Source organism: Ictidomys tridecemlineatus, chromosome 13 (genome assembly GCF_052094955.1).
Source record: "Ictidomys tridecemlineatus isolate mIctTri1 chromosome 13, mIctTri1.hap1, whole genome shotgun sequence".
In the NCBI taxonomy this organism is placed as follows: Eukaryota; Metazoa; Chordata; class Mammalia; order Rodentia; family Sciuridae; genus Ictidomys; species Ictidomys tridecemlineatus.
The window spans coordinates 73448436-73464562 of record NC_135489.1 but is presented as its reverse complement, the minus strand read 5'-3'; the positions used below and the strand labels follow the sequence as shown (position 1 = coordinate 73464562).

Genomic DNA, 16127 nt, shown 5'->3' with positions numbered 1-16127 from the left:
TGAATTCCTGGACTCAAGCAATCCTGCCTCAGCCTCTCAAGTAGCTGGTATTATGGGCATGTTCTGTGCGCAGCCTAAAAATATATGTTCATTTTTAAATAAGATATAGTAATTGTACACATATATGTGATACAGTGTGTGTGTGTGTGTGTGTGTAATGTTTATATTTGGGTAATTGACATGTCTACCGCCTCAGACACTTATCATTTCTTTGTGTTAGGAACATTCAAAATCCTCTATTAGCTACATCAAAACACTCAGTTTATTTTGTCAACCACAGTTACCCTATTTAATTGTACTGAATAACTATTAGCAATCCTCTCCTCTATCCCCCTCCCTGACACACAAAGCAGGTGTGTTTATACTGAATTAATTAAACTAAAAAAATCACTTGCCTCTAACAGGATCTCTCAGGTATCCTTGTTGTATTTATAAATTAAGTGTTGAAACAGGAATTGCTTTTTATAGTTTCTGCTATCTGCTATTTTTAATTTTTATGTTTTGTGCATTGGGAACAATGTGGGTTCTGGGTTCAGAAGTGGGTTCAAAATCAGACTCATAATGAGGCCTTAAACTCTCTAAGCTTCAGTTCCCTGTCTTTAGAATGGGGATGTCATGAGGATTAAGTAGCATACTACAACGTGCCTGGCACAATGCCTGGTACATAGCAGGTGCTGGGTAAATGATCTTATTCTTATATTAAAATAAACATGAGCTATTAATTAGTGTGATTCAATTTTAAATTTGACAGACACATAAGAAGTATGTGCAATAGCTACTCTGGAAAATCATCTTCTAGTATAATCCTACCATCTTGATCTTTGGTGGACTCTGGTATAGCTACATCAGAAAAGAAAGTTTTGGGAAGATAGCAGGTATTTTATAAAATATCACCTATGGTACAGGTTTCCATTAATGAAATCATTTCACACAGATAGATATCTAATTATACTTATGTCATTAAAAATACAAATAACCATCTAAAACTTTGTCTCTCTGGAATCCTTATAGGCAAACACCACATTAAGGAGATACTTTTTTTATAGCATCTTAAGCAACAAGTAATTTATGCCTTCTTGAAAGAGGTTCAGGCCTTGTCTGGGGTTGTCCTTTGCAGCTCCCACACTTGTGCCACCAATTTTGGGATGCTTCCTCTGCTGTGCTGCCTTCCCAGAGCCCCCGGTGCCGCCATAGCCTTCCTCTGTGCTGTCACGCCCAGCTCTTGACTCTGGCAACTGCTGCAGTGGGCACCTGGGGCCAAGCATTGGGCCCTAAAGACTGATCTTTGTGTGAGCCAGGTTGGAGCAGCAGCCAGGCCTCTTGCAGCCTTCTGGGCCCTTGGCTCTGGCTACCGCATGCTGCGCATGGAAGGAGATAAAGCTTTTGTCGAATTCCTGACAAATGAAATTAAGGAAGAAAAGAAAATCCAGAAGCATAAATCCATTCCCAAGATATCTGGAGTGAACGGGACAGAAGCTAAATCAGTGCAGAAAGTTGCTGGGGAAAAGATTACTTTCAACATTAACAATAGAATCCCAACAACATTTGATGGTGAGGAAGAGGCCTCAGAAGGGCAGAAGGTTGAAGAACAGGAGCCTAAACTGATCCACTCCCAGTTGTGTGGTTGAAATTACAGAGAGCGATAGCTAGAAAGCTCTTGTACTAGACTGTCAGTATCCAGAGGATGAGATTGGACAAGAAGAGGAAGCCTAGAATGACATCTTCTCTATTAAGGAAGTTAACTTTCAAACCACTGGCGAGTCTGAATGAAAAGACTATTTACACTCTGAACACAGATTCCTTAGACTGAGCCTTGTATGACCACCTAATGGATTTCCTTGCAGACCGAGGGGTGGACAACACTTTTGCAGATGAGGTGGTGGAACTCAGCACAGCCCTGGCACCAGGAGTACATTAATTTTCTTGAAGACCTCAAAAGTTTTGTCAAGAGCCACTAGAGCAATCAGAGACACTTGAAGGCCTTAATATTATGGTGAGCTTTGACCAGTGAACAAAAACTACCCTTACACCAGACGGTGTGCTTTGAATTGGATGTCATCCTAACATCATGGGGGTGGGGCAGAATAAGCACATTTAAATTATTGCTATCATGCTCTCATTTACTATTCATTTGGTAGTTTTCCTGTACAAACCTATTATTTCTAGATTTTTGTATAACATAATGATGGACAATAAAATTATTTTATCTCCAAAAAAAGAGGTTTGTATGATATTTGTAATTTCTTCATATAAAGATACCTGATAACATTTTACACTTTAGTTGGAGGACAGATCTTTCAATGCTCAAAGATTTAAAGGTTTTTTCCCCATTTTTTTCAATAAACAAGACAAGTTTATTTTATAGATGTTAATTCATTTCAGGAGTTGGAAATTCTAAGTCTGATTTTTATTTAAAATATTCTCCTAATTCTTCATAACAGAAGATGAGCCTGTGTGTGTTTTTGCAAAAATTCTTGTGGTCTAACATTCAAGTTTTGTTTGGGAGGGGTGATGAAGGACAGTAGAAAAGTTATTAATATCTTTAGAATTCAATGTTGTATGCATAATTTGAATATATCTGGAAAACAATGAAAATTATTTCTACCATCTCCAGTTTTTAATTAATTTCTTAAGGGTGGAAGGAAATACTTTGAAAGATTTAGCAGTCAAATTCAAATGACTATGCAAACAGGTGGCAAAATTTCTTCTCCACCTGCCATGCAACTTTATCTCAAGAAATGTTTCATTCAGCAAATGCTGCTGCTAACAAATAATTCTCTTTTTTCAGAGCAAAAAAAAAATGGAGGGGGAAAAATTCTTTGAAGAAAACATTTTTCTTGATTTTTTAAAAAATTGTGAGTATTCTGCAACTTGTATTTGGGGTAAAAATGGGAGTTCATAACCCACTTGAATCAAAGGTATGAAAGATGATATGTCATGAACTTTGTAATGTTTTGAACAACCAATAAAAACATAAATAAATAAATGAAGAAGCAATGAGATAATTAAAAAAAAACTGTTTTGCAAATCCAGTGCAGAATAAATTGGATCTAGGTAGCAAAAATTTAAAAAAATTTAAAGTATGAAAAATATGTATTTTATTTTCTTGGGGGATGGGTGGTGGAAAGCATGAATGAGTGAGTACACTGATTAACCCACCTGTTTTGTAGTATTGTAAAACCATTACTGGCTTTTTTGTTTTGTTTTGTTTCTCTTTTTGTATACCAAAGCACTGGTAGTAACTTTCAGATGTGATAATTATATTAACATGGGATCTTAAAACATTTGTATAATACTTTAAACACTAGCTCAAGAGACCATTTTCTTATTGAAATTATGTTATTAGAATATATTGTTAGACTTAACCTCTGTAAGGAAATGGTGGCAAGCAAAATGTTGCACTGAGAAACCAATTGGCAACTAAATACAAAAAAAGGTAAAGATATTGTTCATATACTTTTGCATTTTTACTTTTCTTTGATTCATTTATTTGGTGTGAGCTAGAAGCTAAAGTGCCAATGCATTAGTTGGCATACACAGCATCTACTAAGAAAAGTTATGTTTCTCTGTATTTTTGAAACTAATAATTTCAAAAAGCACCAAAATTTAGTTTCCCATTCCTTCCCAGTAAAATTTGACCTGATCTGCCTTTCTATATAACATGAATTGGGGTTTGCAATGATTGAACCAAAGAAAATGAAATGTACATTTTATATTTTACCGGGACAACTCCTCATTTTTTAAGTACCAAAGTACTGGATACAGTGGATTTGTGAAGATTTAGTTCTGGGCATTGGGAGATTATTTGGGCTTTGAACTCAAATACAATTTAAGAGGTGATCTTCCATTTCCTATGTGACAAGTTAATTTGCTATAGCAAATTTTAAGAACGTACCATTATTTAAAGAATCTCTAACAAATTAAACTTCTACATAACTATTTTTTTAGAAAATATATTTGAACTGTATTAACAGAGCACTCTCGCTGTAGCCCATCTACCAGGACATGGATGTAGTATAAAATCATGACATTTGCCATAAAAAATAAAAATAAAAGATTTGTCCATTAGATGATTTTAAATTTTCTTTTCAAATATCCATTTTGATGAACATTCCATGTAGACAGTAGGGACTTAATATATGTCTGCACTAGAAACTTCAAAGAATGTCTTCTGCTCTGCTCTGATCATTTTATAGGTTTAGAGTCTTTGTTTTAATTTGCATATTCTGGAATACTGATGAAGTTTAACCTACCATTTTTGTTAACCATTAGTATTTCATGTTTGTGAATTGTGTGCTCATGTGATTTAAATATATTTCTCTTAGGGTGATTGTTAAACTATGGAAATTCTGAGGCAGGATTACAATGTTAGCATCATTTTGTGAACATACAACATACTTAAAATGTTTTCCTTGTTTGTCTTAAAACAACAATGCAAAGAAATGTCATATTCTGTGGATGTTCAGTTTGACCATGTTTATAATTCTTTCCGCAAAATGATACAGGGATGCTTCATCTGTAACCTAATGCTCTTCAAAAAAGTAATTGTTTTCTGTGAGAAAGCACAGTTGACTGATTCATGCCCATTTTTGTGAAAGATTACTTTTGTGTTCTGGGGTTGTTTACATTGTTTTGAAAATAGTAAGTGTCCAATGGATAGGAGTGCCTTGACAGACATATGCAGATTTAATATCATGGGAAGAAAGAGATATTTAATTTTTAGAGGACATATATTATGCTTTTCATGCCAGGCTCTGTGTAGAAAATATAGATACTAATAAAGATACTAGGTGCTTGAATATCCTATTAAACTAATTCTCAATGAATAGAAATCTTCTGATTAGAGATACTACTCACCATCAACGTATTTTTTTTTACTTTTCCAATTGATTCTGTAATTTTAAATGCCTGGCTACAAAAGTTATTGAGAAGTATAGGTGAAGATATGTATTAATATTTCTGTTATGATTATGATATCTGAAGTTTAAAATTTTATCCTTTTCATGAGATCTTCTAAGAATTTTCACATTTTAGATTCTTGAAGCACTGGAAATTTAATTTTGTTATGAGGTAGGTGCTTACATTTTCTTTTCTTCCATGTGACAGTTATTAATTTGGTCAAGTGCTATCTGGTTGCATATAAAATCCTGTGGGATTTTAATTTGAATTGCCTTAATTTCCACAACAGTTAATGGATAATTAATTATAATATTGAGTCCCCCCATTGGTGAACTTAGGGCATGTTAACATTTAATCAGGTTTTCTTATATGTCATTCAACAATGTTTGTAACCTTCACAACAACAAAAGTCCTGCTTGATGTTTGTTGTTGTTGTTTTTTACTTCCTGCTGTTACAATAGTATTTTCTAACTAGTTTCCACTGTGTACTGGGAAGCTATTAATTTTTGGTCTTTTGTCCTAGAAATTTGCTCTCCTTTCTTGCTACTAAAGAAAACCTTTTTGATTTTGTCTTTTTTGTTCTTATTCTTGTGCCCTTATTCCTTATCTTGTCTTATTGCAAGGATCTCCAGTACAATGTTTGACCTAACAGTCACAATTATCTTACTCTTGCTTTGATAGTACTACAACCAAATGTCACTACTATTCATGTGATATTTTCCATATGATTTTTTCTAAATATATTTCATAAGGTTAGAATGATATCCTTCTATTTCTTGTTTACCAAGATTTTATTTTTTAAATTAAATTTAGTGTCTATTATATCATATGCTTTTTCCAAATATCTTCTGAAATGATAACACATTTCTATTTTCTCCTTCAGTCGTGTAATGTAGTTAATTATATTGATAATTAACTTCTGATAGTTAACCAGTCTTTTATACCAGCACTAAATCTTTCCAGGTCATATATTTTTGTTTTGTTTCAAACAGATGGTTAAAAATTACAGTGCATTTAACACAAGATGATGGGAGTTGATGCGTTTTAAAGAAATAAAATCATTTTCTCAGACTTAGAACTTAATTTTTTGATTACTGTAATTAGACATTATTATGAACTTACACTATTTCATCTGTCACTTGAAATGTGAAGCAGTTTTTTAAGTGGGTATAATTTAATGAAAAAAATATATTATAATTTTGGTTTCTATTTTTCATTTTTTAAAATACTTGGCTTTAATATTATTTGATTAAGCTCTCTTAATATGAGAGATCATGTGTATATGAGATACCTATGGGATTTAGATGATTTGTTTTCATTTCATCATGTATCTTATTTCCTAAAACAGCATTTATATAATCAGAGTCTCAAGCTCAGTACCCAAGTTAACTTTGCCTGCACATATAATGTAGGCTTACCTCTTTTATGAAAGCATATCAGTAACTTCTCTGTCTTCCCATGGTTTTTCAATCAAGTGGCACAGAACTTTGTGTTGACTGCTTAAAAACAATTTTTCAGAAAGTTGTATTACTTTTAATGCAAATCCCTGTTATTAAATGTCAAACATTAAGTCCATAAATTTATACAAAAGATGCTTTCTTCACACATTCTATGGGGTTTCTACTTTCTTTCCATTAAAATGAATGAAACATAACTCGATTTACAAAAGGATTAAAACATGATTAAGTTTCAGGAGTGATGTCATGTGAAATGCCTATATGGAAAATAATAGATAATTTATTTTTCCTTTGTCTAAATATCAGAAATGTTTTAAATTAAGTTACTTTATGGCAATTATTATCAGTTTAATTCACCTGACTATGATTAGAATGGATAGGTAAAAAGATGCCTGGAGCAACAGCTGATTTTAACTTTCATTCTTGCAGTTAGATTCCTGGGGATGGGTATGTTTAGTCATTAGTTAAGTAAGGACAACCACATTTTGTCCAGAAATGGAAATTATTCATATATTAAAGGAAATTAGAAAAAAATGTGTGCAGTCTGCAAAAAATAAGATATCATGGGATAAATTATCCATATTCTAATTTTGGGGGGTTGGTAATAAGTGAATTCTGAATTAATCTAAAATGTATTTTCTGTGAGTATCTCTTTTATTGAATATTTATTAATTTTAATTAATATTAAAATGTTATTCAAAATTGAAACAATTTTAAGAAGTTTTATGAATGAATGAATTTTATTCTATACATTTTAATCTAGGAATAAGTAGATGATTTTTGTGTACTTAATATAGAGATAAATGTGTAATTCAGACAGTAATTCCATGCTCAATAAAGTAAGAATCTGTAGTTTGCATTCTTATATTTGTCCAATCTCATACTGTTTAAGATAGATCAGAACAAATTTATCTTTAACATTTGAAAAGAGAAAGAAGCATATTACATGTCACAAGTCTAGACCTGAACTGTGCAATGGAAATTTCCATAGTGAATAAAATCTTCTATAACTGCATTGTCTAATATCATACCCAGAAACAATATAAGGATATTGAGCATTAGAAATGTAGCTAGTACCATAGAGAACTATATTTTGAATTTTATTTAATTTTAATTAATTTGTCTTGCATACATATATTCACACGTGGCCAGTGTCTACCATATTAGACAGTGCTGGTCTAGAATCAGGTTCTCCAACCTTGTCATCATAGCCATAATCCACTACTACAACATCAACATAACTCTTGTTTTTATAAAATATGCATACCAAATTTGAAGTTCATACCTCTTATTAAAATCTATTTGGCTAATATTTCACATGTGGATCAAGTTACATTTTAAATAACATACTGCCATAAACTAGAAAAATTCTGAACAAAGCAAATGCTGAAAAATTTTATTGTGTGTAGGGAAAACTGATAAAGGCCAATACAATTGACCAGTACATTTCTACCAGTTTCCATGCCAACAGAACTTTGATTATTGGGATATTTGATGATAACTGACACAATGGAATAAATAAGAAATACACATCCTAAGACCTTTTTTATTCTCTATTAATGTTAAAAAATCTCAAACTAAGATTACTTGTTAATAACTTTCTTTAAATAAAAATTTTTCTAAGACTCTGATATGGAACTAAGAGGGCTATAAAAATAAATTTATATTTGAAATATTAGATATAAAATATTAGATCTGTTACTGAGGTCCATACATTCAAAGAGAATTAAACTACCCCTTAAGATTATCCAATGATGTCACAGTAACATTTTAAAAGCCAGAAATAATCAGAAACCACATTTTTACATGGTGAATGACTACTATTATAAAATATTTTTTTAACTACTTTATTTCTAAGTATTGAAATTATGAATTAAAAATTGATAAAGAATTGTTGCATATACTCTGAGGGAACAAAATTTTAAAATAATTTTCCAGGCCTTAAACTCAAAAGCTAGATTCCAAGTTTTAGTTTTTCAGAAAAATGTTTCTATACATTATTTATTCCAGAATAAGATACAATATATAACTATATATTTTATTTTCTTTAATATTTTTTCAGCAAATTCATTTCAGACATTAATTGTTGTGTAGGTTTTTTCTAAAAGGTATTAATCTTCTTAACATATAAATATACATGTACATATATGCATACATGTATACACTTTTAAATTAAAACCAACATAGAATTATTTTATTAATACTGCTTGAATAACCTCATTTAGTCATTTTGTGCATGTAGACATATATGAAAGATAAAATATATTTAAAAATAAAATATGATTTCAAAAATTTAAAATGTGAATCTCACACACATAAAAAATGAAAATATGTGCTGAGGTTGTGGCTTAGTGGTAGAATGCTTGCCTAGCACATGCAAGGCCCTGGGCTCAATCCTCAGCATCACATAAAAATAAATAAATAAAATAAAGGTATTGTGTCCAAATACAACTAAAAAATAAATATTAAAAAATTGAAAATATGTCAAAGACTTTTAGTTATTAAAATGAACACTGGCAAAATGATACAATGGTGTGAGAACTTTATAAACAGTAGTTTTATCATCCATCTCAAAAAGATGCTGAATTAAGTTGTAAGTTAGAGACAAATTTGATTAATATAATATAGAGCAATAAAACAATCTTTTTTCAGAGAGAAAAATATGAACCTTTAGTGAAAAAAAATATAACTTAATATGTTCCCAGAATTAGGTCCTAATCAAACAGTAAATACTAAGTGTGACAGAAATACATCCCTAACAGAACTGAATTTTTGAATGTGTCTGTCAAACAATGCTCAGTAAGACATTTAAAGTTGTATGTCCATGTACATATGTACAACTATAATGCACCAATTAAAAAATGAGGAAAAAATACAATAACAACAGACATATGGCCTTTATCTTATTTTCAGGCTTTTGATAATTTCTTAACAGAAAGGAAGTATTAGATCTTAGAATTTTTTCATCAGGATAATACTTCTTTTTTTCCAATCCAAAACTCTAAACAACAACAACAAAAAAATCTATATAATTTCTTCATAAGCTCTTGAGAGATAAATAATTTAATTTTGCAATTTATGCATCACATTTTACCAACACTGATAACCTTAGAAAACAGAATTTTGTGCATTTTAATGTGGTGACAAAGACTTTAAGTATCATTGTAATTTTTGATCAAACTAGAGTGGAGTCAGCATGCAGGCAATGCAGAATGAAAGCCTTCTTGTTTTCTCTTATTAGTACAGCTACCATTTCAGAGACCATTCTGCTGCCATCTGTCAGACTAAGGCTCTTTTTAGGCTACAAAGATTCTTTGGTGAAGTTATATGGGCTGGTGGTGAGGTGGGGTGTGGTGAAAATCTAAAACTGGAAAGGGGACTATATTAGAAGAAATCCCTCTTTCTTCCTGCCTCCCTCCTTCCCACCCTATTTTTTTCCTCTCTTCCTGCCTTTATCAATTCCTTCCCTTTCTTTGTTCTTTATTTCTAGGTTAAGGAAGCTTATTTCTCCTTTCTGTGCAGGCTCCCACTAATAGCTCCTAGATAGGTGGGATAGGGGAGTGTCACTTAACAAGATGCACAGATCACAATAAACAAGTGAGCAAACAGATAAAAAAAAACATGGTGGGTGCTTCTCCCAGAAGAAGGTTTGTATAATCTGTTTTTTTTTTTTTAAGGGAAGTTGAAGCAACAGAAAACTCACAGGCAGAAATTTTTCCTGTGTTGGTGTGATAGATACAAAGTTCTTTCCAAGAGTCTTATAGAGATATAATGCAATTTAAAGCAAAGGGCAGTGGGGAGGGGAAGTAGGTAGAGTAGCATGGATATCTGAATTTTAGTTATTGACACATTATAAACGTGCAATAGCAAAAGTGCTGAGGCAAGAATAAACAGAAATCTATATTATGGAAAAGAATTTAGCATAAGTGGTGTTTTGAAAAAATATACTAATATTTTAAGATTTGTGATTGTATTTTTGTTTCCTTCTTTTGATTGTTTATCTTTTCTGTATTTTTAAGAAGAAATCTGGCCGGTATGTGCATGATGGAGGCCACAGCGGCAGTCATGGTGGCTCGGTGTGTGAGGCTGGTGCAGCACAATATCCCAGCTTTGGCATTGTCTCTGAGGCCCTCTCCTTGTTTGTTGTGCACAGCTCCAAAACAAAAGAACAATGCCCACAGCCTGGAAGAGAATGTGGGTCACAATGAGCAGAAGACAGAGCATCCTTGGAAGAGAAGGTCAAGTTGGAATAGCAGCTGACACGATGGAAAAATACAAAAGAGCTTTGGCAGATACTGAGAACTTTAGACAGAGGAGCCAAAAACTGGTGGAAGAGGCAAAATTATATGGCATCCAGGGCTTCTGCAAAGACTTGCTGGAGGTTGTGGACATTCTGGAGAAAGAAACACAGAGTGTTCCAAAGAGATTACAGATGAAAATCCTCACCTGAAAAGCCTTATATAAGGGGCTGGTACTGACCGAGGTGCAGATCCAAAAGGTGTTCACAAAGCACGGCTTGCTCAAGCTGAACCCCCTTGGAGCCAAGTTCGACTCTTATGAACATGAGGCACTGTTCCACACACCAGTAAACGGCGAGGAGCCAGCACGATGGTGCTGGTTAGCAAGGTGGGGTACAAGCTGCATGGGCGCACCCTCAGGCCTGTCCTGGTGGGGTGGTGAAGGAAGCATAACTGCCTACCTCAGGGTCTTTGGCTTTTAAGTCACTTGCTGTAACTCTTGAAAGGCGGTCTATCTTTTCCTAATTTTTGCTATATCCAGGCATTTAAACCATAAAATGGTAAAGCAAATGTAAAATCCAATCAAAGAAAGACACATCTCTGAAGATCACCTGGTGACAAAATTCAAGATATGACACATACTGAGAAGCTTAATTTAGCAGGATAATTGTGAATAACTTCCAGGAAATAGTTTGAAAAAGAATAAACATATAATAATTATTCTGTATAAAATGATCTGCTATTTAATCTGAGATTTAGGAATGCCAAGCATATGAATTTGTTCCTTCAGTCCTTCTTTGAAATGTTTCTATAACATACAAAACAGTGAGGGAAATAGGCCATGGTACTCTCATGTTTATCTGAAGCAAAATTAAGAAAATCTGTTAGAATTGCTTTTCATTATTGAGTATGTTTTCAGAATCCTCTATTTTCTGTGTCCAGATCTATACAGTAAAATAGCTTTATCAATGGCATTTTATATACCAAAAGGACTTGGAACACAGGCAGGTGTTCCAAAGAAGAACAAAGGTAATGTTAATGAGAGATAGTGAAATAAAGATAAAATCTTTGAATATTTGAGAAAACAAAATAGGATGAACTGGTACTTGCTGAGAGAAGTAGGGTAAACATGACATAATAGTATTCAGAAAGCCTTCCTGGACTGCAGCAACACTGAAAGCAGTGCACAGCAAGGCCCCTGGACATTCCGTCAGGTGTCAGACTGGCCCAAGGGTGAGCTTCATTTAGAATTTAATTGCAAGAATTTTTTCTCAGGTCATTGAATGTGTACCTTGAGTCCATCTTTTACTTACCCATCTTATGGGGGAAACATCTATTTCAAAGTTGATCATTCATTTTCTGATGGAAGATTCTCACAGTCTCTCTTGGACAATGGCAGACAGCACTTGTTAAAGTTTACTTTCTAAGAAAAAATAGTGATTCAACAAAATTAGCAATTCTTTAAATTAGAATGAAACTTTACTATGTTCTCTCATGTCAATATTAGGAATCATTGCAATAAAATTCACAATTCAGATGTTTAAGCTTAAAGCAAAAAATAAAATAGAAATACACTCTTTCTGAAGATACATCCTGACCTAAATTTGGTTATTTTCAAAACATCATTAGCCTAAAATTAGCACATGTGTAATTTCCAAATGCAAAGATATGCAAATAACCTTGTGTATTTTAGCTTCTAGGATTGAGACACAAATCTCTCTGTGGTTTTATTAGTAATAATTTATATAAATTTAACAAAATCACTCTGCACAATTTTTGACAGTCATAGAAATTAAAATTTTAGAGTTACAGTTTTTTAGAAAGTACAAATGCAATCTTCTTATGAGTAAACAGAGCTGTGGTCATCCAAGGTGGGTGCCTGAGTTATCCCATACTGTAGTTACTTATTTACCTTCACCTGGATTCACAAAAATGCAATTTAATCTACCATGAAAATTATATTCTATTGAAACAGCACTATAATCTGAAAAAAATATGGTTAACTTGATCCAAGTTAAGGCAAAGGGCAAAAAGGAATGGAGCTTTGCATAGTTCAATCTGCAAGCTGTTGGGGATTCTTTCATTTGGCTTTCCTCCCTTCATGCCACAAGCAGTGAGCTCTATATGTAAAGAAACCATAGTTATCATTTTAACTCATTTGAGATAAAGATAATTTTTTTTCCCAAGAAAGGTAGAGTAGCCCCTGTATGTTATGGATTGATCAATAATATAGGAGCAAACTGCGTTTCTGCAGAGTTATACAAGTCCAGGCATTAATAATGACAATGATTTAAAACAAACTGAGCTATTGGGAAAAGGCAAACATTTAAGAGTCTAGGCTAGATTTGTAACTCAATATTTATTAATTACATGTTGGCTGAAGTTGGGTTCCCTAGAAACTCGAGACCCAAGTAGTACTAGATGTGCTAGTGTCTTATTTGGAGATCAATCCCAGGTGCACCAGTGGAGAAGTCAATATATGATACAATTAATGAGCAGGTTACTATTGTGGGCAAGGGGGTCTCTGGATACTTCATGAACTACCTGGCTTACATGGATAGTTCATGTCTATCTGAAATACTGAAATTTCAATATCACACTCATTTTCACTACAGTAAGACACTCATCTTATAGGGCCTTCACTTATAGGGACACCCAGGGAATGAAGGATTCCCTTTTCTCATCTCCTACTCATACTCACCGAAAGGAATGGCAAGTGAAATCATTAATGCAATTTCAACTATGTTTCCCTCTCTTTTTGTGCCAAATACATATATAGAGAATTTAGACAAGTTATAGTTAGAATGCATAGTCTAATAAAGCTCAAAACTCTCAAGGGAAATGTGCATGTAAGATATTCTTTATGTGATACACCTACCATTCAGTGTTCTCTGTCATGGGGAAAGTGACACTCTCCAGTACATGGAGCTGCAGTGTAAAAAAAAAACTAACTTACTTAGCTCAGGACACACATATAGACCACTTCTGCCCATGAGAAGGCTGCTGCAAGGTGCTCCTGGTGAGAGCTGTTGCTTGAGCTGTGCTCTCCCATGGGAAGCACTTGTATGTAGCCTCTCACCATCTTTTTCCCTCTTTCCTTTTATAGCTAAAAGTGGGACAGAAACAAGACCTACTGGCTGAGCAAGGAAGCTAGAGCAGAATGTAAGTTATGGGAACAGCCCCCTTGAACTTATTGAAGGTCATGGCTCATTTCTCAGATCAGTATCTGCACAGGCCACCAAGCAAACAGTCCTCTCAGTTGCTCAAACAGTTCAGACAGAACAAGAGTCCAAGCTCCTTCCAGATAGAGGAACAAGTTCCCTTTGCTGTCCAGAGTGAAGAATCACTCATACCTAAATACACCACCAAATAAACACTTATCTTTGTGCCCATCTGGATCATTCTGGAATGTTCTACTGAATCAAAAATCTACCAGTCAACCCTACATATAAAAACAGGACTCTTTACAAACAAAATAGTTTTTTAAAAACAGAAACAAAGCACTATTTAACATCTCTGAATGCCTGCTAAGACCATGTATTCACATTTCATAAAAATTAATATAGCTAATCTCTATTGACAAGAAATTTCTTAAGAGAAAAGCAAGTTTCATTCTTATAAGTGGGGGATGACCTAAAAATCTCATTAACACATTTTATGGAAATAAGAGTAACCAAAACAAATACAAATAAACAATGCATTATTGTTAATACTCTCTCTTAAGGTCATGAGAAGAACAAACTTTATTCAAAAACTTAATTGGGCACCTAGTGAAGTTATTGCTGCTCTACAGGCACTGTGGAAGATAGAAACAAAGGTAAATTGAACAGTTTCTATCCTACTTCAACCCTCCCCCTTTAAGAAGCTTAAAGTCTACAAGAGCCTTAAGCCAGCATCTTACCATAAGGAAACCCATAGGAAGAACACAAACACTTGTCAGCAAAATAAATGAAGAAGTCTTAACAGGTTAATGACAAGAAGTTCATCAAATGTTCCTGTGAGGAGAACTGTAACTGATCAATCATATATTTATCCAAATATATACAATGGCTTTAAGTAATTGCTTTTACTTGATGAGAAAGAAAACACAAGACAATAATAGAGGAGCAGGAGAGATTTTGCTATTACAAGCACATAAAGGTATGATTGAGAATGGTTTGACTACTCACTGTTTTTCTTGTACGTCAGAATTTCATAGGAATTCATCTCATATTTCTCAAAGGTTTGCCACACCTTTTCAATTGTGTCTTTATGAGTCAGCTTTCCATACATAAACCTGCAAATCAACTGAAGAGCTCAAGTTAGCAAATCAACAGGTATTTATTATTCTATAAGCACATGTTAAATATCTGTTCTGTTCCCAAACTATATGCTAGGCATTGTGATGTGCACACATATGTGAAAATGTTTGTTGGATCAAAAAGTCTTAGGGAAAATAGCAAGAAAGAAGGGAAGAGAAAATTCAAAGCAGAAGATGAGCAGGTGAGCTTTAACCAAGAGTCATGTTAATTCAATAAAATAACAGCCCAATATGACTGAAGGTAGGCTTGGAAAGGGAAATCTGCTATAGATAATACAGAAAAGCAAGCAGAGGACAGATGAAGGAGGAGACTATGGCAATAGAAGCCATGCGAGGCAATTCTAAGTTTATCCTGATAGCAACTGGAGGACATGGAAGGTTTTAATCAAAGGAGAAACCTAATCATATTTCATTTTAGAAATGTAAATCTGGAAGAATTCTGATAAAAATGGCCAAGTAAATATGGACTAAGATATTCCCTCTTCTAATTCCTAATAAACAAAAAATTAAAAGAGGAGCAGGGACACAAAAAAATATTCACCAACAAAACAAGAAAGTGGGTGCAATTGGATGCTGTAAACATTAAGATACAGCTAAGAAAAGAAACAAGATTCAGTCACTGTCTGTGCAGCAACTTTTCCTGATCCTGCCCCACCAAACAGAAAAGAAAAACAGCATTGGGTTAAAAATAATGTTGACAGCATAAAATCCTACATGTTATTAATAATATATCTCCCTGCTGCTCATATGTAGAGACAAGTAGCCTAAGGGGGTAAATACAGAATATGAAATGAGACAGAGAGAGAGAGAGAGAGAGAGAGAGAGAGAGAGAGAAAATGAGCTAGAGAAAACCTTGGGATAGAGCTTTACTGACTAACCCTAGTTCTTAGGCAGAACAATTGCCAGGACTGTCCATTTTTTCTGGTCCTACACTAAATATGGTCTGAATACCAGAACTTATCCATGCTGGAACAAAATAGTCCCTCAACTGAGTAGAATGAACCTTTCCACTGGACACTAACAGAATGCAAGAGGAGGGGCCATCTCTCAAGGGAGCTGGAAGCCCAGCTTCCAGATGAAGGATGATCAAGGTTTCTAATAAGCATTTTCCCTTCCCACCCCAGGTCTCAGGCAACAACGATAAGGAAGGACAGCTCTGGTCAATCCTCCAAGTCTTAAGTAATGCAGAAATGGTGATATGGGTTCCCAAAACACACATGTCCCAAAGAAACT

General features: G+C 33.8%; 2 pseudogenes; both read left to right on the top strand.

Annotated features, from left to right (window-relative positions):
- Positions 1-1061: 1061 nt before the first annotated feature.
- On the top strand, positions 1062-2069 carry LOC144370171 (complement component 1 Q subcomponent-binding protein, mitochondrial pseudogene; annotated as a pseudogene).
- An 8351-nt stretch (positions 2070-10420) lies between these two features.
- LOC144369912 (grpE protein homolog 1, mitochondrial pseudogene) lies at positions 10421-11248 on the top strand (annotated as a pseudogene).
- The last annotated feature ends 4879 nt before the right edge of the window (positions 11249-16127 follow it).